Source organism: Ornithorhynchus anatinus, chromosome 4 (genome assembly GCF_004115215.2).
Source record: "Ornithorhynchus anatinus isolate Pmale09 chromosome 4, mOrnAna1.pri.v4, whole genome shotgun sequence".
Taxonomy (NCBI): Eukaryota; Metazoa; Chordata; class Mammalia; order Monotremata; family Ornithorhynchidae; genus Ornithorhynchus; species Ornithorhynchus anatinus.
The window spans coordinates 90513818-90537217 of record NC_041731.1 but is presented as its reverse complement, the minus strand read 5'-3'; the positions used below and the strand labels follow the sequence as shown (position 1 = coordinate 90537217).

Here is a 23400-nt window from a genome sequence, read left to right as displayed (position 1 = left end):
TATACAGTTGAGCATACAAGTACAGTGCTGAGGGGATGGGAAGGGAGAGGAGGAGGAGCAGAGGGAAATGGGGGGAAAAGAGGGTTAAGCTGCGGAGAGGTGAAGGTGGGTGGTAGAGGGAGTAGAGGGAGAAGAGGAGCTCAGTCTGGGAACGCCTCTTGGAGGAGGTGATTTTTAAGTAGGGTTTTGAAGAGGGGAAGAGAATCAGTTTGGCGCAGGTGAGGAGGGAGGGCATTCCAGGACCGCGGGAGGACGTGGCCCAGGGGTCGATGGCGGGATAGGCGAGACCGAGGGATGGTGAGGAGGTGGGCGGCGGAGGAGTGGAGCATGCGGGGTGGGCGGTAGAAAGAGAGAAGGGAGGAGAGGTAGGAAGGGGCACGGTGATGGAGAGCCTTGAAGCCTAGAGTGAGGAGTTTTTGTTTGGAGCGGAGGTCGATAGGCAACCACTGGAGTTGTTTAAGAAGGGGAGTGACATGCCCAGATCGTTTCTGCAGGAAGATGAGCCGGGCAGTGGAGTGAAGAATAGACTGGAGCGGGGCGAGAGAGGAGGAAGGGAGATCAGAGAGAAGGCTGACACAGTATTCTAGCCGGGATATAACGAGAGCCCGTAGCAGTAAGGTAGCCGTTTGGGTGGAGAGGAAAGGGCGGATCTTGGCGAAATTGTAAAGGTGAAACCGGCAGGTCTTGGTAACGGATAGGATGTGTGGGGTGAACGAGAGTGATGAGTCAAAGATGACACCGAGATTGCAGGCCTGAGAGACGGGAAGGATGGTCGTGCCATCCACGGTGATAAGGAAGTCTGGGAGAGGACCGGGCTTGGGAGGGAAGATGAGGAGCTCAGTCTTGCTCATGTTGAGTTTTAGGTGGCGGGCTGACATCCAGGTGGAGACATCCTGGAGGCAGGAGGAGATGCGAGCCTGAAGGGAGGGGGAGAGGACAGGGGTGGAGATGTAGATCTGCGTGTCATCTGCGTAGAGATGGTAGTCAAAGCCGTGAGAGCGAATGAGTTCACCGAGGGAGTGAGTGTAAATGGAGAACAGAAGAGGGCCAAGAACTGACCCTTGAGGAACTACAACGGTTAAAGGATGGGAGGGGGAGGAGACGCCAGTGAAGGAGACCGAGAATGACCGGCCAGAGAGGTAAGAGGAGAACCGGGAGAGGACAGAGTCCGTGAAGCCAAGGTGAGATAAGGTGTGGAGGAGGAGGGGATGGTCGACAGTGTCAAAGGCAGCAGAGAGGTCAAGGAGGATTAGAATGGAGTAGGAGCTATTGGATTTGGCAAGAAGGAGGTCACGGGTGACCTTAGAGAGAGCAGTCTCGGTAGAGTGGAGGGGACGGAAGCCAGATTGGAGAGGGTCTAGGAGAGAATGGGAGTTAAGGAATTCTAAGCATCGATTGTAGACGACTCGTTCTAGGATTTTGGAAAGGAAGGGTAGTAGGGAGATAGGGCGATAACTGGAGGGGGAAGTGGGGTCAAGAGCGGGTTTTTTTAGGAGGGGGGAGACATGGGCATGTTTGAAGGCAGAGAGGAAGGAGCCATTGGAGATTGAGTGGTTAAAAATAGAAGTTAAGGAAGGGAGGAGGGCAGGGGCGATGGTTTTAATAAGGTGAGAGGGAATGGGGTCTGAGGCGCAGGTGGAGGGGGTGGCACTTGCGAGGAGGGAGGAGATCTCCTCTGAGGATACTGCAGGGAAGGATGGGAAAGTAGGGAAGAGGGTTGGTGGGGGGAGGGGAGAGGCGGAGGGGTGAATTTGGGGAGCTCAGACCTGATCGTGTTGATTTTTGTGAGGAAATAGGTGGCCAGATCATTGAGGGTGAGAGATGGGGGATGGGGAGGAACAGGGGGCCTAAGGAGAGAGTTAAAGGTCCAGAACAATCGGCGGGGGTGACAGGCATGGGTGTCGATGAGGGAGGAGAAGAAGTTTTGCCTGGCGGAGGAGAGGGCAGAGTTAAGGTAGGAAAGGATAAATTTGAAGTGTGTGAGGTCGGCTTGGTGCTTGGACTTTCGCCAGCAGCACTCAGCAGCTCGAGCATAGGAGCGTAGGAGGCAGACAGAGGAGGTGATCCAGGGCTGTGGGTTAGTGGAGCGAGAGTGGTGGAGGGAAAGGGGGGCGAGAGAGTCGAGATGAGTGGAGAGGGTGGAGTTGAGAGCGGAGACCTGATCATCGAGAGTGGGAAGTGAGGACAGGGGCAGCAAAGTGAGGAGAGATGCTTTTGGAAAGACGGATGGGATCAAGAGAGTGGAGGTCTCTGTGGGGCAGTAGCGAAGATTTGCAGGGGGAGGGAGTGTGAGAGATGAGGCAGGTGAGGCAGGTGAGAAGGTTATGGTCAGAGAGAGGGATTTCAGAGTTGGTGAGGGAGGAGATAGTGCAGCGGTAGGAGATGACGAGATCGAGGGTGTGACCGAGTCGGTGAGTGGGCGCGGTATGGTGGAGGAGGAGGTCGGCAGAGTCGAGGAGGGATAGCAGGCGGGTGGCAGAGGAGTCATCGGGTACATCCATATGGATGTTGAAGTTAGCAATCAGTAAGGGAAGGAATGTGGGGGCAAAAGTCTAATTGCTGACATTTAATCCTTAAAAAAAGGAGTTTCATTAAGATTATTAAATGCTTCATGGATAAACAGGATCTTATTTTCCGGTCAGGAGATTACCCAGTATCCTTGTTTCTCATCTCCTGTTTTACCCTGTTTTAGCCACATTTTAGCCACATTTTGCTTATTGTCATTTCCACCAGAGGTTGGGTGGGAAATTTGAGAAAAGCTAAAACAGAGAACAATAATTTTCTTGTTTAGCAACTGCTCTGATTAAAAAAACCCAAAACTATACAAACTTGTGATTGAAATTTTTGAAACAAATGGATTTAATGAATATTTGAAGCTTTGTCTTCTCCATGCCAGCCCCATCTCCCATTAGGATGGATAGTTGAGAGATTTCTGTCTTAAGATTCCTGGATGGGAAAGTGATACATTATTAGGGAGAACACATAGGTTAAATTGGTTGCAACATAGCCCCAAATTAGCAATTTTCAGACCTTGCAAGTGGGCCTAAGATCACTACCCCAGTTTTCTGTTAGAATACCTGAAAGCAGGGGTTGAGGGTAAGAGTTTGCAGGGTTAAAGATGCTTGTTGTTCTATCCAGCAGGTATCTTTTTCCCAAATGTTTCTTAGGAAATTTAATCCCAAAAGAAAAAAGAGTCTGTAAAGTGTGCCCAAAAACTACATTTTCCATAAGCCTTTTGAAGGCATGTATTTGAGCAGGAAATGTATGTTTGCTCAAACACTGAGTTGGTTTGAGAGTCAGCATTCTCGTATTATACTAACTGCCCTCATCTGAGAGGAGGTGCTATGAGAAAGCAGATTATGTACCAGTGCAAGTTAAAGCTTGCAGAGAATGTCTTCTCTCTACTCTTCCCCTCCCCTCATCTTCTCTCTTCCCCTCCCCTCACTGGCTGTTGAATCAGGGAAAACAGAGTTCATAGTCCAAGTTATCGATGTGACTGGAGGGAGAGACTGAGAGGCTTTAGTAGCCTAGGCAGCTGGAATTCCTCTAACTGTTGAAGTCCCACAGGTCTCCTTGCACTGCTCCAGACAGAGAGACTGCTTTTTCTTGGGGAAAGGGAGTGGGAAAGGCAGGTATCTCCTCAAACAAGATGGAAGATGATAGTGATGATAGGTAAAGAACTAGGTGGCCTTACGACGTCTCTTCAAACCCTACAATTCTACTGAACTCTATGCTGTTGGCATTACTCAACATCTTAGTGGTCCCTACAAGTCTATTTTGGGTCTCTATTTTTTAAACAATGAATCAGTTTTGCTACAAAACTGACTCCTTTCCTCCAGTGTTATATATGTAGTTCCATTGTACCTCCGAATCATGGCCTTACTGGAATGATTTTAGACATGACATGACAAAGCTTTAGAGCTTTGTTGAAGTTAATGGGTTAATGTGCAGATTCTTTTTCAATATTTTGAAGGACATTTTGCCTCCTGAGAATAAAAGGCTGAATTCTTTATCTTGTAAGTGTCTAGGTTTGGGTTTGTATTTCTGGGCTGATCTTTAATTGATATGGATACCAAACTAAAACCGCCTCTCCCTCACTAGCATGTAAACTCCTTGAGGAGAGGGATCATGCCTACTAAAACTTTTCTCCTAAAGCCCTCAATATAGTATTGTGCCCATGCTAAGCACTGCTGTGCACTGAGTAAGCACTCAAATATTACTGATTGATTTTCATTATTTTATCTTCAATATAATACAAAAAACTTTTAAGAGAGTCACTCAAAAACTAAAGAGAACAGAAAGGATTTTAACGGGAAATTGAAAGTGAAGAAGTGGCTGAGGATTAGGAAAGAGAGGGAAAACATCCTGATTACAGTGTAACAGTTGTATGGTACCACACTTTGTTCTAATATTCCCGATGTTAACGTGGTAACTTCTGAGCTCTGTTTCCAGACTACGTATTATTGTTGACCAAAAATGTCATTATGGGATGTGGTCATTGTTTCAATTGTTACTGGAAGCTAACATGGGACTACTGCAGTTAAAGCTGCATATTCTTAATGAACACATATAAGATTCACATACTATAGTTATGTGCTGTGTAAGGGACAGTTAAAAACAGGAATTATAATAATAATTTAGGTATTTGTTAAGTGCTTACTATGTACCAGGCACTGTACTAAGCTCTGGAATGGATAAAAGCAAATTTGATTGGTCATATTCCCTATCCAGCATGGGGCTCCCAATGTTTAATCCCCATTTACAGATGAGGTAACTGGAGCACAGAAAAGTGAAATGACTTGCCCAAGGTCATAAAGCTGACCAGTGCTGGAGCCAGGATTAGGATGCAGATCCTTCTGCCCAGGCCCATGCCCAGGCCCAGGCCCATGTTCTATCCACTAGTAAAGCAGCCTTTCAAATAACCACTAGTCACTCCTCCAGGGTGAATAATGAGTTATTTTGAGGAGCAAAAAAGATAATTTCATCTCAACACCCATGCAGCTCTTTGGGGAGCAATGGATTGATAAATTTTGGCCTGTGAAGACAGAAGAATCACAGGGGGCTTTTCTAGGAATGTATATGTTACTGGGAGTTTTGGAGCCAAGTGAGAAAGCCAAGCAGGGGAGGGGCGGTAGGGGGAGGGAAGGCCAATGCGGTGATGTACTCCTTGGGAAAAGAGGTTGCCACACCAACTTTTCCCACTCCTGAGGATGACACTGCATCGGCTAATTCTATCTGTGAAGCTGAAAGACTAGCAACATAAAAACACATGAAATATATATATATGTATATATATATATTTGAAACATATCATGGAACCAATATATTTAAGAGTCAATTGTCCAACCTTTGCAGAGCCTAGTTTCCTACAGGAACATTTTCTGATGAATTGTTCACCCTATTTTTCTATGACAGTATCATCTGGCCTCCTATTTTGAGGTACTATAATTCAGACTTTTGTTGAGAACAAAGGTTTATAAAATCCAGGTTTTCTGATTTGCTTAATGCTGGCTCAAGGCCCCTCTTCACCCCTCTAGAGGTCGAGGAAGTAGTATTCAATACCAAGGCTATGGAGATTCAACAATAGACTGTATATTTCTATCAAAATTTGTGTCTCCCTGGCTATCCAGATACGGGGAATATAGCTAGAAAGAGCAGCAGCATATATTGATTGCCTCCTGTTTGTAAAGCACTATCTAGAAGATAAAGGGCACAATAGAAATAAAAGATTCAGTTCCTGCCTACTCACCAATACCACTGGTGAAAATTAGAATTACGTTCTCTGGAATCCTGAATTGTCGTTAAATCTTACTAGGGGATCCAGAAGTTTTGGAATTGCATTGCCCTCTACAACTCTTCCCAAACTAACCATTTATGTGTCCGTTGCCTGTCTCGTATCTCCTCCCTTTAATGAGCTCCTTGACCTCTAGGAACCATTTAGGAACCTTGTAATTTCCACCTGTGTATTTTTCCTAGGGCTTAATGTAAGTAAAAACTTCACAATACCATTATTACTACTGATGGAGATTTCTTACCTCATCTAAAGAGGTACTATTCCTCTTCTGTCAGAATGGCAACGAAATTCAGACAGGCTGAGTAGAAAAAGGCTATTTTATCTTCAAAAAGATATATTTTTTGAATCCCAAATGAAATGAAAGGCAAATTCGTTAACATGCTATTATAGCATGGGGGACTCTATTTCAATAATGCTGATATTAAGTTGCAGATATGACTATCCCTAAACAACATTAGAAGGAGGTAGGCCTTATTGTTATCAATCCATCAGTGACATTTATTGAGCACTTACTATGTGCAGAGGAATGTACTAAGAGCTTGGGATGACATTTTAGTTTCCAAACTTCATCAACATTTACTTCTGCCTTTACTACATTCTTTTAATCATTTCAAGACATTACTGCACTATTTTGTTGGAATTTGAACTCATTCTGTTAATTTGAGAGCTTCTTTTTAATGCAGAAATCCTGAATCCTTCTCTTTTTCTTGTCATCTAAGGGCCCAGTTTCTAATCCTTCCTGTTCATGCACACTAAAATAATGATATCAGATAAGAGAACTAGTGAAAACATTCTTTTTTCCTCTACTCAATATTCCTTACCTCACCATTTAAATCCTGGCTACTCGGGAAGCTCTTAATATATACCACATACTGGAAAAGAAACTTCAAACTTCATTAAATTTATTTTGGAATGTTCAGTCATAGTGATTTCAAAGTTGTTTAAATATTTGAATCTTTTGATTCTCTGCCAAGATTAATAACTCTGGAAAGACAACTCATATTAGTTAAAAAGTCTCTGTAGTTTATCCCTCCATTACATGAAGTATAGACAGAGTTAACACATTTGTCTGGAAAATATATATTTACCTCGGATAAGATAAAATATCACCATCTGCACTCTGCTGTATATTAACAACAATATGAACAGAGATCTACATATAAATTGCTGGTTTACAGCAGATATCATCACTAATTTTCACATAACTATATGTTTTCATGATTAAAAAAATTCTTTGAGTATTATGTTAAATAGTGACAGTAGCTTCTTGGAAGCAGCACATTTTTAGAGGATTCTTATAAAGGATGAATGAGATGATGCCAAATTAAAGATAGTGTAAATGATTTCGGTGAAGGGGAAAATCCATTTGTGGTGTAAATATATGTCATTACATTGTGTTATGGTTGTTTTCTGAAGCTTTTAAAATTTTCAGACCATTCCTCATGCTAAGCTGTTAATTGCACAGGCATACTTTAAGACAAAGTTCAAAATTGTACTAAATACAGTACATAGGTTGCTTTAATATTTCCATATGCTAAAAATATTCTATTTGCCTGTTGTGTCAGTTTAGGCTTTTGACACATTTTAACTCCTACATATGCTTTGAGGAATCACTCTTCTCCCAAAAATGGGATCCAAAAATTGGTGACCAATTTACAGTCAGTTTTGACTAATAATTAGAAAGCTCTGTTATTGTATAATTATGGTATTCTCTAAGCTTAGCACATATTCCTATCTCAGCAAAGGGTACTTCCTCCCACTTTTGTGGAATGAACCTCTGTGGCAAGGCATCTGCTGGCATCTCTAAGCTCCTGTCTTTCTTCCAGTTCCTCTCTCTGGGACAACACTTTGCTTTCTAGAACCTCAGAGACATCCACAGGTCTTGAACTTCAAACATCCACAGGTCCCAAACTTCATACCACTCCTTGAATCACTGTTCGGGGCCTTGTGGCATATCCTGAAGCCCCAACAGACGTTGCTAGATTCAGATTGCCCTGTGGAGCCTTCTCACACCTGGGGCTTTTCAGGTTGATCCACAGCCCTGCATGAACTCTGATCCAGTTAAGGGCAAAGCCAGGAGCTTTAAGGTTAGAGTCTCTGGCCTAGAGAAAGGGCAGAACAGTTCCAAGATTCTTCACTGTTTCAAGTTCATGAAGAATGCTGATAAATATCCTTGAGCTCTTTTGCATTTTGAGGCCTTCCCTGAGTATATAGGGAAGCAGTGTGGCCTACTGGAAAGAGCACAGGTCTGGGAATCAGAAGGAGCTGCTATATGACCTTGGACAAGTTGCTTTACCTCTTTGCCCCTCACTTTCTTCAGCTGTAAAATGGGGATCAAATCCCACTCTCTTCTATTTAGACTGAGCTCTATGTGGGATGGAGCGTGTCCAACCTGATTATTATGTATCTACCCCAGTGCTTTGTACAGTGCCTGGCACATAGTAAGTGCTTTATCATTAAAAGAAAAATATATTGTTGCCCTGGGGAAACTCTGGATTGGGTCTGTTCTAATAATAATAATAATAATAATGGTATTTGTTCATTATCAGGAGGGAGAACAGGTTTTGAACCCCCATTTTATATATGAGAAAATGAGGCACCCAGAAGTTAAAGGATTTGCCCAAGGTCTCACAGCAGAAATGTATCAGAGCCAGGTTGAAAATCCAAGTCCTCTGACTCTCAGGCCCATTATCTTTCCAAAAGTCCATGCTGCTTCTATCTTGACGGAAGGCTCTGGAATAGCGTAGGTCCAAGATGACAGGATCCCCAGGGAAGGACAGTACCTAGTAATCCCTAAATAACGTGATCTAATGGAAAGAACACAGGCCTGGGCATCAGAGAACCTGGATTTTAATCTTGGCTCCACTAATTACCTGCCTGTGACCTTGGGCAAGTCACTTAACTTCTCCATTTCTCAGTTTCTTATAAAATGAGGATTCAATTCTTGTCCAATTCGAACTGTCTGTAAGCCCCATGAGGGACAAGAACTCTGACACAATTATTTATCTAAAACAGAGCTTAACACATAGTAAGCACTCAACAAATTCCATCATTATTAGTATAATTTTTACCTGCTGTGTGACCTAGGACAAATCATGTAACTTCTCTGTGCCTCTGTTACCTTTATCTGTAAAATGAGGATTAAGTCCACAGACTTGGACTCTGAGCACCATGTGGGACAGAGACTGTATCCAACCTGATTACCTTGTACCTATCCAAACACTTAAGTGCCTGGCACATAGTAAGCACTTAACAAATACCGTTAACCCTCCTCTCCCCCCACCCCAAGCAAAACTGGAGGGTCTGGAATTCATCAAGGATGGGGATGGGGGATTTGCATTCCTGATATAAACAGATAAATACAGTGTCTCAGTTATTCTTACTTAGGGATAATTATGAAACAATGGAGTCTCAGCTAGTTTTTGTTCTTCCTTTCAGCTCGCTAAAATAATACTATTGAGGATAGCACCCTTAGAATTATCTTTCAACTGGTACCTTAACTCAGGGCCATAAATTGTATCCCGTTCCAAGGGAAATGTGGTGGGCACTGTGAAACAACTGATGTTCATCATCTCCAAGCATTATAAAACAGGGGTGGAAGGAAAAAAAATATATATACATATTTATGAAATGTATATATATGAAATTTATCTTCTAAAAGTATAATATCATTCCTTGTTTCTAAGGCTTTAAAATCTAGGATGCCGGTGGAGTCAACCCTGCATCCTAACACAGAAAACTCTGAAATGTGTTCTGTGAACTGGAGGCAGAACAAAATATATTACCATTCGGGTCTGATTCAAAATATCATGCCATTGAGCCAAAGAATAAACCATGGCTGATCATTAGGAGTAAATGATTATTTAAAGGATTTCTTTTATGTAGTGTTGAATCAAATGAATACATAACATTTCAGAACCTTAAGATCATACATTTTATATCTGATAAAAAAGCACAATAAAAATATCGCTCTCTAATCTAACTTTTACAAATTCCACCACTTTTTAGGGACCTGAACATCAAGCACCTAGTCTTCATTTTTGAGTCATTTCTCCTGTACAAATTAAAAGTCCGTATGCTCTGTAACCCTTAGACTAAATTAACTCCCACTCACATGTGACCAAATTTATTTGCCCTCAGTTTGACAGCTGTCCTTTGTCAATCCAGTCTCATTGCCTCTCTCCGGAATAAAACAAAACAGGAGCTGCCTACAGATTGCAAACTCCTAAATAAATTGTGGTATTTGTTAAGCGCTTACTATGTGCAAAGCACTGTTCTAAGCGCTGGGGGATACAAGGTCGCTGGGGGATACAAGGTGATCAGGTTGTCCCACGTGGGGCTCACAGTTTTAATCCCCATTTGACAGATGAGGTAACTGAGGCACAGAGAAGTTAAGTGACTTGCCCAAGGTCACACAGCTGACCAGCAGCAGAGCTGGGATTAGAACCTGTGAACTCTGGCTCCCAAGCCCGCGCTCTTTCCACTGAGCCACGCTGCTTCTCTGTGATCACTGCCCACATCTGTGATTTTATTTATTTGTATTGATGTCTGTCTCCCCCGATCTAGACTATAAGCTTGTTGTGGGTAGGGAACATGACTGTTTATTGTTCTATTGTGCTCTTCTAAGCACTTAACACAGTGCTCTGCACACAGTAATTGCTCAATAAATATGACTGAATAAATCAATCAATCCACAAACTTAGATGATCCAGCCTTTGAGAAGCAGCATGGCTCAGTAGAAAGAGCACGGGTTTGGGAGTCTGAGGTCACGTGTTCTAATCCCGGCTCCGCCACTTGTCAGGTGTGTGACTTTTGGGCAAGTCACTTAACTTTCCAGTGCCTCAGTTACCTCATCTGTAAAATGGGGATTAAGACCCTGAGCCGCACATGGGACAACCTGATTACCGTTTATATACCCCAGTGCTTAGAACAGTGCTTGGCACATAGAAAGCACTTAACAAATACCAACATTATTATATGAGCATTCTGGCATACCAATAATCCTAGTTAATCTATTCACCAAACTCCTCAATGAATTGCAAGCAATGAAGTTCTGAAACCAAGTCAATCTCCTAGCAGTGAAGCCAAATAACTGATATATGAAGAACTTAAATTGGGAACCAAAGGGGTACTTAACCAGGGTACTATTTGCACAAGAAGTGTTTGATTGGATTAGAAATGTACCTGGGAAACCCTATTGTTGGTGCTTGGGAAAGAGGACTTTCCCCCACAAGCCTCATACAGCCACAAGCCCCACAACACTGTGTCCTTACCCATCAGGGTCGGGAGGAGTCACAGTGGGATCTGGAGACATCAAGCTGCTTGCACCAAGCCTTAGGAGAGGAGAGCAGGGTGTAGTGGATAAAGCACAGGCCTTGGAGCCAGAAGGTCATGGGTTCTAATCCTGACTCTGCTACTTGTCTGTTGTGTGACCTTGGGTTAGTCACTTCACTTCTCCATGTCTCAGTTACCTCATTTGTAAATTAGGGATTGAAACTGCATGCCGCACATGGGACAGGGACTGTGTCCAACCTGATTTGCTTGTATCCACCCCAGTGTCTGATATAGTGCCTGGCATACAGTAAGGGCTTAACAAATACCACCATTATTATTATTGTTATTATCATTTGAAGAAGAAGGATGGGGGAATATCAGGCAGCTCCAGGAAGAAGACCATGGATCATGGAATGCTTCACCCTTCCTTTTCCCTGCCTGCATCCCCTTGTCTTTAGCCTGCCTAATACATAATTTAAACTACCTAAAAAAAGGTGACCTACCAAGATGAAGGGCCACTTAACAGGTCATCTTGAAGGACATTGCTAGATAAGATGGTCATAGCTCAAAATGCTCTAAACCTTTGTGGAACCATTTGAGAGCAAAGAGGATGGAGGAAAAATAATAATAATCATAATAGTATTTGTTCAGTGAAGTGCCCAGTGCTTAGAACAGTGTCCAGTTCTTAGAACAGCATGTGGCACATAGTAAGTGCTTAATGAATGCCATTATTATTATTATGTGACAAGCACTGTTCTAATTGTTGAGGTAGATGCAGCTAATCATATTGGACACAGTCCCTGTCCCACATGGGGCTCACAGTCTTTATTCCCATTTTATGGATGAGGAAACCCGAGGCACAGAGAAGTGAAGTGACTTCCTCCAGGCCACACAACAGACACGTGGTGAAGCTGGAATTAGAACCCATGACCTTCTGACTCCTAAGCCTGTGCTCTGTCCATCAGGCCATGCTCCTTCCCTAAGGATCCAGTAAAATGAATTTCAATTTTCAGCTGGAAGTCAATCGCTAAGGAGAGACCAGCTGAAAACCTCATAAGGAATGAGAGATAAAGAGGAAAAAGGAAAAACAGTGTCCAACATGGCAAATGGCAAAAAGTCAGCCCAACAAGGAATAGTTTTGTTTTTTTTTCCCCAAAGTGTGGCCTGGACTCTGGGTCCCACATTGGCATTTCAATCCCCTACACACTTGTAGGTGAATTTTACTGCCAATGACGTCTTCAAACATAAAGGAAAACTACATACTGGCTATAATTTGTCCTGGGACTCCTAAAGCTAAGAAAGGACCCAAAGGCATTAGTGTATTTTTCGATCAATGTTAAAGATAATGGTGAAAAAGAAATCAACCTGGTAAACTTACTTTGGGGTCAAAGTAGTATCTGACTAAGTAATTTATTTAAGCCAATACACTTTTCCCTGTACTGTCACTGGAGTGAAGTCAGGTAGTTCTACTTTCAAACTGTAGCAAAATTGAATATTGAAAAATGCATGTGAATCATGAGTGTCAAGTGACTTTAGAGTAATATGATCCTTTGGCTAGACTAGAGGAGGAAGCAGGTGGACACTGTTAAATCTGAGCCTTTTGCAAAAAAAACCAACGTGAAACATCAGGATGAGAGATGGCCTGACACATTCAATACAGGTCCTATGCTAGAGAGAGTCCAAACAATCACCAGCGTGCAAATAATCAGACACTAATTGGACTTCCTGAGGGAGTAGAATTTGGGGACCTACTGGTTGTTTATGGTAAATGGACTCTGAGCCTTGACAATTGCATTGTAGAATAGCCTCTTTGTGCTTTGACTGGTCACAGTGCCTTTTAAGGCAACTGGCAAGAGCTCTGCTCTAAACGCTATATGAACAATCATCTTCAAGACCCCAGATGTGAGCCAGAACCAGGGTTGGTAAGGCTGCTGGTAAAAAGAAAGATCTCATTTGTGAAAATAGCCTCTGTGCTTTCACTATCACCAGACATCCGCTCTCAACTCTAAGCAAAATGAAGGGGGATTTGTTTTCTACTGGGTTTAGACTGCTAATAGCCTTACTCCTGCTCTGTAAGATCTTATCCCTGGAAACATGGAGAGGGCCCAGCGAACATTCAAAACTGGAAATGACACTGATTAGGGACCGCTCTGGAACATGATATTAACCATTCGGGAAAAGACCTGCTTTCAACATCATCAGAGTCATTAGCTACAACAGCAGCAACAGTATTTTTACCGGGTACCTACTGAATGAGGGGACTTAGAAAAGATATAGGAGTAGTAATAATAATAATGATGGCATTTGTTAAGTGCTTACTATGTGCCAAGCACTGTTCTAAGCGCTGAGGTAGATACAAGGTAATCAGGTTGTCCCATGTGGGGCTCATAGTCTTTATCCCCATTTTACGGATGAAGTAACTGAAGAAGGAAAAGTTAAGTGACTTGCCCAAAGTCACATAGCTGATAAGTGGTGGAACCAGGATTAGATTAGTACAGGATTAGATTAGGATTAGTACAGGTGGGGTTCGACTCTCAAGCAGTTTACAATCTATTGCAGAAGTAAAGCACACATAAAATGATTAATTTAAAGGAGTTGAGAATGTATTAAAAAGACGCACATGTGAGTAATTATGGCAAGCCCTGGTGGAAAGACAGGACTGGAAGACAGAGGACCTGGGTTCTAATCCAGACTCTGCCACTTTGTCTACTATGTGATCTTGGGCAAGTTACTTTATTACTCTGTGCCTCAGTTTCCTCATCTGTCAAATGGTTATTAAATATGATTTCTTCTTCCTAGTGAACCAGGTCTGACCTGATAATGTTGTCTATAACCCAGTGCTGAGTTCAGGACTTGGCACACAACAAGATCTTGAAAAATACCACCATTAATTAAATTAATTACAAAAAAAATAGGTATTTGAGATGATTTTTAATGCTTATGGGATGTTTAGGATCAATCAATCATATGGGGAGATTAATTAAGGAATGCCTTTGGAAGGAGTTGACTCTTTAGAAACTGTGCTCTGCACATAGTAAGCGCTTAACAAATACAAATACCAACATTATTAAAAGGAGAGCATTTTTTTTAAAGCTGAAGGAGAAAGAATGCTTCAAGCAAGGAAAATGGGGTTGACTCATAGGCACGTGTTGGAAGCAAGGGTTGTTAGCTTTGCTTAGGAGACAGGAAGCCTGAATTGTGGCATAAATGGGAAAGAGGACAAGTAGGTATACAGCAAATTATTAGGACCTTTTTTTTCATTTATGCAAGAGGTAATGAGAAGCAATGTGGCATGTTGGAAAGTCCTGGCTCTGCCAGTTGCCTGCTGGGTGATCTTATGTAAGTATTTAACTTCTCTGTGCTCCAGTTTCATCATCTGTAAAATGAGGATAAAATTCTCATTATTATTGTGTTTTCTAAGTGCTTATTTATGTGTCAAGCACTGTTCTAACTGCCGGGGTAGATACAAATTAATCAGGTTGGGCATAGTCCCTCTCCCACAAGAGTCTCACAGTTTAAGTAGGAGGAGGAAGAACAGGTACTTAATCCCCATTTCATAGTTGAGGAAACTGAGGCACAGAGAAGTTAAATGACATACCCAAGGTCACCCAGCAAGCAATTAAAAGAGCCAGCATTAATCTCAGGCCTGATCTCTCACCACTAGGTCATGCTACTTCTCATACCTATTTGCTCTATCTCATGTCAGTGAGATCTCTTTTTGGGACAGGAACTGTGATTTAATGATTTTGTGCTTAGCACATTGCTCAGTATATAGTAAGCACTTAATATTTATTTTTAAAGGGGCATGATAAGCTCCAATTGATATTTTAGAAAGCTAATCGGTGCAGCTACTTGTAAGAGGGATCAAAGAGGGAAGAGGCTAAATGCAAGGAAACTGGACTAGAAAATGTTACAAAAGAAAAACCAGTAATTAAGGCTTGTACCAAGGTAGTAGTTCTAATGCTGGAATGTAGGACAAATCTCTGAAGTATTACTGGTGATGAATTGGCAGGATTTAGAAACTATCTGCAGAAAATAATAGAGAGGGGTCAAAGCTGACATAGAGATTGCAAACTTCTGGAACAGGTAAATTTTGGAAATAATAGGAAGAAGACAGAATTTTGGGGGGGCGGTGCTAAGTAATTTAGCTTTGGATATATTGCAGTTAAGGTTCCAGCAGGTTAAATAGGTGGGGATGTTACAGAGGTGGGAGGAGATTCTAGCCTGTAAAGTGGGTGAAAGGACGTAGCTGAAATGCTGGGAGCAGATGAGCTCCTTGAGAAAATAACTGTAGAGTGGGAATCCATTGTTAGAGGTTGAAGAGAAGATAATCATTAAAGGAAAGCAAGAGTGAGGCTTCAGAGAGGTAGAAAGAAAAATAGAAATGAATTGGACCCCAGAAAGGGTTTCTAGAAAAGGGGTCAGGCAACATTGCCAAAGGCAGTTAGGAAAGGGAGAGGGATAGGATATCAATCAATAGTATGGAACGGAGTGATTACTCTGTGCAGAGCACTGTAGTAAGAACTTGTAAGTGAACAATATCACAGAGGTAGCGGACATGTTAGTTAGTGGACACGATTCCTGCCCACAAGGGATTTATAGTTTAGAGGGAGAGACAGACATTAAAAGAAATTACAGAAATTTATATAGGTGCTCTAGGGCTGAGGTTGGAGTGAATATTAAGTATTTAAAGGGTACAGATTCAAGTGCATAGATGACGTGGAAGAAAAAGTAGGGATAATGAAGGCTTAGTCAGGAAAGGCCTTTGGAGGAGATTTGATTTTAGAATGGCTTTGAAGGTGCAGATTGTGGTGGTTTGTTTGATGTGAAGGATGAGGGAGTGCTAGGACAGAGGGAGAATGTAGGGGAAGAGTCGGTGGAGAGGTAGACAAGATAGAAGTAGAGGGAATAGTTTGGTGTCAGTGCAGTGAATTGTGCCATCTGAAGCAGCATGGTGTAGTGGATAGAGCACGGGCCTGGGAGTCAGAAGGTCATGGGTTCTAATCCCAACTTGGCCCCTTGTCTGCTGTGTGACCTTGGGCAAATCACTTCACTTCTCTGTGCCTCAGTTCCCTCATCTGAAAAATGGAGATTGAGACTGTGAGCCCCATGTGGGACAGGGATTGTGTCCAACCCAATTTGCTTATATCCACCCCAGAGCTTAGTACAGTGCCTGGCAGATAGTAAGCACTTAACAAATACCATAATAATTTTTTTTAATAATAATAATAATAGTAAGAGATCAGCGAGATAAGGTAATGCTTTAAAGCCAATGGTAAGGAATTTCTGTTTAATATGGAAATGCATGGACAACTATTGGAGGTTTTTGAGGAGAGGAGAGATGTGGACTGGAGAACTATGATAAGGGTAGCAAAGTGAACCATGGACTGGAGAGGGAAGACACAGGAGGCAGGGAGGTCAGAGTAGAGTCTGATGCAGTAGTCAAGGCGGGATATGATAAATGCTTGGATCAGTATGGTAGCAGTGTGGGTGGAGAGGAGGATTTGATTCTAGACACATTTAGAAGGTAGACCCAAACGTTTAGAAGGTAGAACCAACAGGATTTGGTGACATACCGATTATGTGTCTTGAATAAGAGAGATGAGTTGAGTATAATGCCTGGAAAAGTGTGTTTTCTACTGTAATGGGAAAGTTTCGGGGAGGACAGGGTCTGCATGGGATAATGAAGTATTCTGTGCTGGACATGTTAAGTTTAAGGTGTTGGTAGGACATCAATAACAGAAACCTGATGTGGGCAAGGATTGTCTCTCTTTATTGCTGAATTGTACTTTCCAAACACTTAGTACAGTGCTCTGCACACAGTAAGTGCTCAATAAATACGATTGAATGAATGAATGAATGAATGTCCAGTGGGCAAAAACAAAATTAAAGACTGGAAAGAGGTAGAATTGGGATAGAGTAAAACCTGTAATAGGCGATAGAAAAATTACCTTCCAACATTTTGTAGTATCTCTTCCCCAGACACCCTTAGTTGCAACAAGTATATTTTTGAAATGTTCCGGTCCTTAATCAAATACATTTTCTGAACTTTTTTGATAATCCTCAATTTTTTAATCAATCGTGATATGCATTGAATACTTTATTAAATGCTTGGGAGAGCTCAATAAAAAGTAGAGAACATGATGCCTGCCCTCATGAAATTTACAATTTAATGGGGAGAGACAAACATTTACAGAACATGGAGTCAGAAGACAGAATAATGGGCCAAGTATTGGGAGAAGTAGTAATATGGTAGAATAAATAGAAGTTTGAAAAAATATAGGTCAATGCAAAATGAGGTAGCAATAATTGCTAGGGATAGGTTATGAAGACAAGTTAAGTGTGGTTGTTGGATCGCCATTACATGGAAAGGAAATCAATCAGGGAATGTCTCATGGAAAGGGTGGGCTTCTAGGAGGGCTTTGAAGATTGGGAGAGCAGTGGTCTGGTGGATTGCAGTTCAGAGATGAAGATGATGTGATGTGCCCCAAACAAACAGGTGACCCTAAAGTTTTCCCTGGACTGGGCAAATTGAGAAGTGCCTTTCAGAAATTCTGTTGAAAACACAGGAGAGTGGATGTGGGTCTTGACAAGTCAATAGAAAAAGATCTGAGACAGGTTTTAAGAGATTTATAATGTCTAACTCTAGGATCAGACTTGAGGAGGAGAGGTGAGGGTCCCAGGGAAAAGATGCTTATATGGCCAACATGGAGGGACTCTGAATTCTTTAGGATTGTCTTCCTGATTTGGGAATATTCACCCATCGCGGCAAACACAGTGACAACCACATAAGCTTATGTATACAAACAGTGCAGTCACATAAATCATACAGCAAACATGACACAGTCACAGAATAACAAGTCATACAACGATGGAGTAGATGGAGTCGCCTTTTGTAAATAATTAATAAGCCTCGGTCCAATCATGAAGACTTTGGGACTAAGAACCTGCATGAAAAATCTACTGTAAGACCTATGGCTTAGGCACTGCCACTCAAACTCTCTCCTCAGTCGGTCACGTCCCTTCTTGGGCCCCGAATGCAGTGAGAAAATAGGTAGGTGGAAAGGTAGCACATGGAGAAAGGTAAGCACAAAATTTCCAGGCTGAACTCACATTTATATTTTTGAGCACTTACTATGTGCCGAGCACAGTTCTAAGCACTTAGGAGAGTACAATAGAATTAGCAGGCACTTTCCCTGCCTGTAATGAGCTTAATGAGGGGGAGACAGATATTAATATGAATAAATAATGATAAAATGATAATTGTGGCATTTTTTAAGGGCTTACTGGGTGCCAAGCACAGAGCTAAACACAGGGGTAGATATAAGTTAATCAGATCAGTCATGGGGAAGAGACAGGAAGAACAGGTATTGAATCCCCATTTTACAGTTGAGGAAACTGAAGCACTGAGAAATTAAGTGATTTGCCCAAGGTCACAGAGCAGGAGTGTAATCCCCAGTACAATGCCATGCACATGGTAAGAGTTCAATAAATAATATTGATGGTATTTGTTAAGCGCTTACTATGTGCCAAGCACTGTCTAAGCACTGGAGTAGATACAGGGTAACCAGGTGGTCCTTCATGGGGCTCACAGTCTTAATCCCCATTTTACAGATGAGGGAACTGAGGAACAGAGAAGTTAATTGACTTGCCCAAAGTCACACAGCTGATAAGTGGCAGAGCTGGGATTAGAACCCACGACCTCAGACTCCCAAGCCCATGCTCTAGTGGATAGAGCCTGGGTCTGGGAGTCAGAGGGTCATGGGTTCTAATCCTGGTTCTGCCACATGTCTTCTGGGTGACCTTGGCCATGTCACTTCACCTCTCTGTGCCTCAGTTACCCATCGCGGCAAACACAATGAGCCGACGTGGGACCACCTGATTACCTTGTATCTACCACAGCACTTAGAACAGTGTTTGGCACATAGTCAGTGCTTTACAAGTACCATCATCATCAATTAAATACAATTTATTAATTTAAAGTAGCTGAGCTGGGATTCAAACCCAGCCCCTCTAACTCCCAAGCCTATGTTCTTTCCATTAGGTCATGCTGCTCCCCAAAATGACCACGCAGCGCAGTGCCAGTGATGTGCTGGAGCATCACAAACCAGCAAGTGGTTGCTAAGGTAACCACATTCTTCACCACCCACATTATTCATCTATTTTCGGGAGTCCTTTGGAGGCTTTCCACCTCACGAGAAGCAGCTTTGCCTAATGTATAGAGCATGGGCCTGGGAGTCAAATGGACCTGGGTTCTAATGCTGGCTCTGCCACTTTTCTGCTGTGTGGCCTTGGGCAAGTCACTTAACTTCTCTATGCCTCAGCTCCCTCATCTGTAAAATGGGGATTAAGACTGTGAGCCCCATGTGGGACATGGACAGTGTCCAACCTGATTACCTTGTATCTATCTCACCGCTTAATGCAGTGTTCTGGAATAAAGTAAGCACTTTACAGATTCGGTGAAAAAATGAGACTCATAGAGTTCTTCAGTCAAAAACCCTCTCCACTGATGATAGCAGACTTTCCCCTACTTCTGACTGTCTCACCACCACCACCACAGTGAGGTTGGATTGGATGTTGAGGAAAAATCCCATGCACAAATACACACACAACCACAAACACACAAACATTTATACTTAGACCACACTTGAGCCCAAATCACACAAACACAATTCACCACTCAACCATTTCACATTCATACACATCACAATGCCCCGAACCACATACCACAATACATGTTACTCATTCACAAAAATCACAGTATAAACAGAAAGTCACACACATAGAAAGAAAAATTGTATCGGTCACTTACCTCTTTGCCTAGGGGCAACCTACCCCTTAGAATATCTTGAAGAAATCTATGATTTTTAGATTTGTTTTTTCCCTTTTGTCAAGTTTCATCAAAACTTTACTAGGCATCAGCAAGTCCCACTGTAATATTAAATTCTTTGCCAATATATTTCTTTACCAAATGAAAGAAAATGTTGTTCCGGCTGGAAATCTTTAAATTATCTCTTTAGACTTTCAGTATAGAATTTACAAGTGGCAGGTAACATATTTTATTATCCTCTCTATGTTTGAAATAATTTTCAAAGAGAATAGAGAGGAGTTTTTGGCATTATTGTAATCAATTTTGTCAGCAATATTATTGGATTTACTTGAATTTGTGAACACCGTCATTTTTCATTGTTACTCTCAATTTTCTCATTCGTTTCAGTAGACTAATAATATAAGCAGGAAACAGAAAAAAAATGCTTAACTAAAATCTCTATCGAAGTAATGATAAGTAAATTCATCTGTGGGCACAAGCAGCACATGAGCAATGGAAACAGAATCAGCAACAACAAAAAAAAACATGTCAAATTCTATATTTGACTAATGAAGACATTTTCATTACCAGGAAGGCCTGAACTTCAATGTCATGTTTCAAGGCCATGTAGTGTCGGTAGGTTAAAGCTTCATAAGTTCAGGGAGTAGAGAAGAGAAAAATGATTTAAGCTGGAAAGATCTAGAATGGAGTAATGGCAAAACATCTTTTCCCCTTGATCTCTCCCCACTCTCCAACACACACACACACACACACACACACACACACACACATTCCTTTTCCTTTTTTGTTCATTTGTGTTTTCATGCCCTGTGCCCTGCTGTGTCCTAAATCTGTTGATGTTGGGTAGGTTATGTGTCTATGTGTTTGTCAGTCAGTTGTATTTACTGAGTTCTTACTGTGTGCGGAGCAGTTTACTAAGTGCCTGGAAGAGTGCAATATAACAATAAGCACATGTTCCCTGTCTACAACAAACTTACAGTCTAGAGAGGGAGACAGACATTAGTATAAATGCATAAATTACAGGTATGTAAATAACTGCTGTGAGGCTGGGACGGTGCACAGGAGGGAATGGGAGAAGAGGATCCAACTGTGAGGCCAATTACGTTTGTTGCAAGGCACCTACGGGGTGCTCTGTTACAGTTGCTCTGTTACAGAGCAAATATACAACTTTTTTTTAATCTTATTTATTGAGCGCTTACTGTATGCAGAACATTGTACAAAGTGTTTGGGAGAATACAGTGCAAAAGAGTTGGTAACCACGCTCCCAGCCCATAAAGAGCTTAGAGTCTAGCCGGGGAGATAGATATCGATATAATTAAATTATGGAGAAGTACATAAGTGCTGTAGGACAGTGTTTGTGTGTCTTTTTGAAACCTATGGGAACTAGTATGGAACTCCTTGTGGCTCCATGGAGATGAAATGCTTATATTCAGTGGATAATATGAAACTGCTTGTTTATAGGTGTTAGTTTACTATTTTCATGTCTGTCTTCCCCTGTAGCCTATAAGATTCTTGTGTCTGGACTCACATCAACCAACTCCATCATATTTCTTTCCCAAGCAACTAGTACAGTGGTGTGCACACAGTAATTGCTCAATAAAAATCCCTGAATGATTGATATTTCAACTTTTAGCTCTTGTTGAGTTCTCCAGTTGAAAACAAGGACTGATTGTGAGTTTGGTTCCAGAATCTTTTACCTTTGGAAGTACACCTCTGCTTATGGCTTACTTTTAGTTTGGTATAGGTCAGTAATTTACCATATGGGGTTAGAATCCAATGCTAACTCTCTCACCACAGTCCAAGGTAGATCTACTTGTTCATTTGTGTATACTCTCTCTCTCTGGACTTTGCAAGCATCTCTCTTGCCCAAGAAGCCCAGTGGCTAGATCACGAATCTTGGAGGCAGGAGGACCTGAATTCTGATCCCGGCTCTGCCACTTGTCTGCTGCTTGACTTTGGGCAAGTCGCTTAATTTCTCTGCCTTCAGTTACCTCATCTATAAAATGCGGATTAAGACTGTGAGCCCCATGTGGGACATGCAGTGTGTCCAATTTGATTAGCTTGAATCGGCTCCAGGGCTTAGTTCAGTGTCTGGCACATAGTAAGCACTTAGAAAATGCCATTAAGAAAAAGTAGACCTCTCTTTGAACCAGGAGAGTTAGATGTAACAGGAGTTCTGCAAAGTGGGATTAATGCCATCTAGTGACTTAAATGAGGCCTCATCTGGTTGCCCAGAGAGACTGGATTTGCATACCTTGATTTGACTTTCAAACACTTCCACTGATTTGAATACCATCCTCTTGCTGCAGACCCCGAGTGCCAACATAAACACTAACAAACTACTTTGAGGAAGTAAATAAGCCAAGATGGTCTCCTTGCTCAGAGGGAAGTTCTAAGTGAAAAATAACAAAGCAAGCTGCGGACCCCTGCCCACATCCTGCTTCTGGCCTGGAACAACCTCCCCCTTCATAACTGACAGATGATCACTCTTCCCACCTTCAAAGCCTTATTAAAATCACATCTTCTCCAAGAGGCCATCCCTAAAACCTCATTTCCCCTACTCTCTCTCCCTTCTGCATCACTCTTGCATCTATATGCCTTCTTCACCCCAACCTCAGTCCCACAACACTTATATACATATCCATAATTTTGTTTTTAAAGTCTCCCCCTCTAGACTATAAGCTCCTTGTGGGTAGGGAGTATGTTATGCTATACTCTTCCAAACTTAGTACAGGGCTGTTCATATAGTAAGAGCTCAGTAAATTCAATTGATTGATTGACTGAGTGTCTAGTGGAGAGAAAAAACATCTCCCTAAGCAAACGGAGACTGGTTAAGATGGACACACCATTAATTAATTCAGTCAGTCAGATTTATTGAGCACTTACTGTGTGCAGAACACTGTACTAAGCACTTGGGGGGAATACAATATAACAATAAACAGACAAATTCTTTGCCCACATTAAGCTTACAGTCTAGAAGGGACAAAGGTCAAGAAGGCACCAGGAGAGTCTAATAACTACAGCTTTGCCATAGCTCTTTGAAAATGCTACTGCTTCCCAATAAGAAGATTATCCTTTCCTGGGGACCAGATCCCAGGGTCAAACCTTAAAGAAGCTGAGACCAGCACCACTGAAGGACAGTTCTTGCCTCTGGGACCCTGGACCAGGGCCTTCTGAAGGAGGTGTGCTGTTACCATGGAGACAGACAATGTCATCGGGCTCTGTGCCATCCATCCGAGAACTGCTGCTTTCCAGATCTTGACTGGCATACCAACTCAGCAGTGGCCTAACAAAGACTTGGAGATTTACAGGGATCAGTTTCCCTGAGGACAAGGAGTGGGTACTTGAATGATCCTATTCAGGTCCCATAAATCACTGCACTTGTTGCAAATGGCCTACCCAGTGAGCCCCACATGGGACAGGACTGGGTCCAACCTGATTTGCCTGTATCCACCCGAGTGCTTAGTTCAGTGTCTGGCACATAGAAGGGCTCAACAATACC

The 23400-nt window shown here is 42.2% G+C and overlaps 1 long non-coding RNA gene across 1 annotated transcript in view; it reads right to left on the bottom strand.

Moving 5' to 3' along the window:
- LOC120638368 overlaps nucleotides 1-23067 on the bottom strand; it is a 51260-nt gene extending 28193 nt beyond the window's left edge. The window contains exon 1 of the long non-coding RNA XR_005659998.1: nucleotides 23004-23067. This is a non-coding gene — a long non-coding RNA (uncharacterized LOC120638368). The remainder of the gene's footprint in view (nucleotides 1-23003) is intronic.
- Between the last annotated feature and the right edge of the window lie 333 nt (nucleotides 23068-23400).